This window comes from Salmo salar, chromosome 11, assembly GCF_965601325.2.
Source record: "Salmo salar chromosome 11, fSalSal1, whole genome shotgun sequence".
NCBI classification, from domain to species: domain Eukaryota; kingdom Metazoa; phylum Chordata; class Actinopteri; order Salmoniformes; family Salmonidae; genus Salmo; species Salmo salar.
This window is the reverse complement of record NC_138301.1, coordinates 125,217,712-125,220,512: the sequence shown is the minus strand read 5'-3', so window position 1 is coordinate 125,220,512 and position 2,801 is coordinate 125,217,712. Positions and strand designations below refer to the sequence as shown.

General features: G+C 42.1%; 1 protein-coding gene across 1 annotated transcript in view; it reads left to right on the top strand.

Moving 5' to 3' along the window:
* The window catches only part of LOC106563961 (mitochondrial import receptor subunit TOM40B), a 33,923-nt gene extending 31,403 nt beyond the window's left edge, over positions 1-2,520 (top strand). Inside the window, exon 11 of the mRNA XM_045690325.2 lies at positions 1-2,520. This exon is cut by the window's left edge and continues 2,091 nt beyond it. The gene's annotated coding sequence lies outside the window, so the exon portion shown is untranslated.
* Positions 2,521-2,801: the final 281 nt, after the last annotated feature.

Sequence of the window (2,801 nt, the reverse complement as noted above, 5' to 3'; positions counted from 1 at the left end):
ATATCTTGATGCATTATCCACCTCCCAGCCCCCATAATGAACCTCCCCCATAATGCACCTCACCTCCCTCATAATACATCTCGCCTCCCATTCCCCATAATTCACCTCACCTCCCAACCCCATAATGCACCTCCCATCCCCATAATGCATCTCCCATCCCCCAAAATGCACCTCCCATCCCCCATAATGGACCTCCCATCCCCCATAATGCATCTCCCATCCCCATAATGCATCTCCCATCCCCCAAAATGCACCTCCCATCCCCCATAATGCACCCTCCCATCCCCCATAATGCACCCTCCCATCCCCCATAATGCACCTCCCATCCCCCATAATGCACCCTCCCATCCCCCATAATGCACCCTCCCATCCCCCATAATGCACCCTCCCATCCCCCATAATGCACCCTCCCATCCCCCATAATGCACCTTCCCATCCCCCATAATGCACCCCCCATCCCCCATAACACACCTCCCATCCCCCATAATGCACCTCACCTTCCATTCCCCATAATTTACTGTATTTATACTATATACTGTAATACCATAATGTATTTATACGTAATGTTCAAAGTAATTAAATAATGCATTGGGGTTCCATTTAAGATATATGCATCAAAGCTGAGACTCCCATGACCATCTGCAGGTGAAGTGGGAAGTTTACATACACCTTAGCCAAATACATTTAAACTCAGTTTTTCACAATTCCTGACATTTAATCCTAGTAGAAATTCCCTGTCTTAGGTCAGTTAGGATCACCACTTTATTTTAAGAATGTGAAATGTCAGAATAATAGTAGAAAGAATGATTTATTTCAGCTTTTATTTCTTTCATCACATTCCCAGTGGGTCAGAAGTTTACATACACTCAATTAGTATTTGGTAGCATTGCCTTTAAATTGTTTAACTTGGGTCAAACGTTTCGGGTAGCCTTCCCTACTTTCCACAATAAGTTGGGTGAATTATGGCCCATTCCTCCTGACAGAACTGGTGTAACTGAGTCAGGTTTGTAGGCCTCCTTGCTCGCACACGCTTTTTTAGTTCTGCCCACAAATTTTCAATAGGATTGAGGTCAGGGCTTTGTGATGGCCACTCCAATACCTTGACTTTGTTGTCCTTAAGCCATTTTGCCACAACTTTGGAAGTATGCTTGGGGTCATTGTCCATTTGGAAGACCCATTTGTGACCAAGCTTCAACTTCCTGACTGATGTCTTGAGATGTTGCTTCAATATATCCACATAATTTTCCTTCCTTATGACGCCATCTATTTGTGAAGTGCACCAGTCCCTCCTGCAGCAAAGCACCCCCACAACATGATGCTGCCACCCCCGTGCTTCACGGTTGGGATGGTGTTCTTCGGCTTGCAAGCCTCCACCTTTTTCCTCCAAACATAACGATGGTCATTATGGCCAAACAGTTCTATTTTTGTTTCATCAGACCAGAGGACATTTCTCCAAAAAGGACGGTCTTTGTTCCCATATGCAGTTGCAAACCGTAGTCTGTCTTTTTATGGCGATTTTGGAGCAGTGGCTTCTTCTTTGCTGAGCGGCCTTTCAGGTTATGTCAATATAGGACTCGTTTTACTGTGGATGTAGATACTTTTGTACCTGTTTCCTCCAGCATCTTCACAAGGTCCTTGGCTGTTGTTCTGGGATTGATATGCACTTTTCGCACCAAAGTACGTTCATCTCTAGGAGACAGAACGAGTGTCCTTCCTGAGCGGTATGACGGCTGTGTGGTCCCATGGTGTTTATACTTGCGTACTATTGTTTGTACAGATGAACGTGGTACCTTCAGGTGTTTGGAAATTGCTCCCAAGGATGAACCAGACTTGTGGAGGTCTACAATTGTTTTTCTGAGGTCTTGGCTGATTTCTTTTGATTTTCCCATGATGTCAAGCAAAGAGGCACTGAGTTTGAAGGTAGGGCTTGAAATACATCCACAGGTACACCTCCAATTGACTCAAATGATGTCATTTAGCCTATCAGAAGCTTCTAAAACCATGACATCATTTTCTTGAATTTTCCAAGCTGTTTAAAGGCACAGTCAACTTAGTGTATGTAAACTTCTGACCCACTGGAATTGTGATACAGTGAATTATAAGTGAAATAATCTGTCTGTAAACAATTGTTGGAAAAATTACTTGTGTCATGCACAAAGTAGATGTCCTAACCGACTTGCCAAGACTATAGTTTGTTAACAAGACATTTGTGGAGTGGTTGAAAAACGAGTTTTAATAACTCCAACCTAAGGGTATGTAAACCACCGACTTCAACTGTACATGCAATCTATTTTTCTCTATGACGCTCACAAGCCACGCAAGGGAAGATGGAAGGTAAGGAGTTCATCTACATAGACCATAGGAAATCCCAGGACATAGTGTCTATAATACTGTAAGGAGTTCTACATTTCCCTCATTAAAAAATGCAAATCAATTTATAACATTTTTGACATGCGTTTTTCTGGATTTTTTGTTGTTATTCTGTCTCTCACTGTTCAAATAAACCTACCATTAAAATTATAGACTGATCATTTCTTTGTCAGTGGGCAAATGTACAAAATCAGCAGGGGATCAAATACTTTTTTCCCCCACTATATATATATATATATATATATGAATGAGCGATGGCCAAACGGCATAGGCAAGATGCAGTAGATGGTATAGAGTACAGTATATACATATGAGATAAGTAATGTAGGGTATGTAAACATTTTTAAAGTGGCTAGTGATACATTTTATTACATCCATTTTTCCATTATTTAAGTGGCTGGGGTTGAGTCAGTATGTTGGCAGCAGCCACT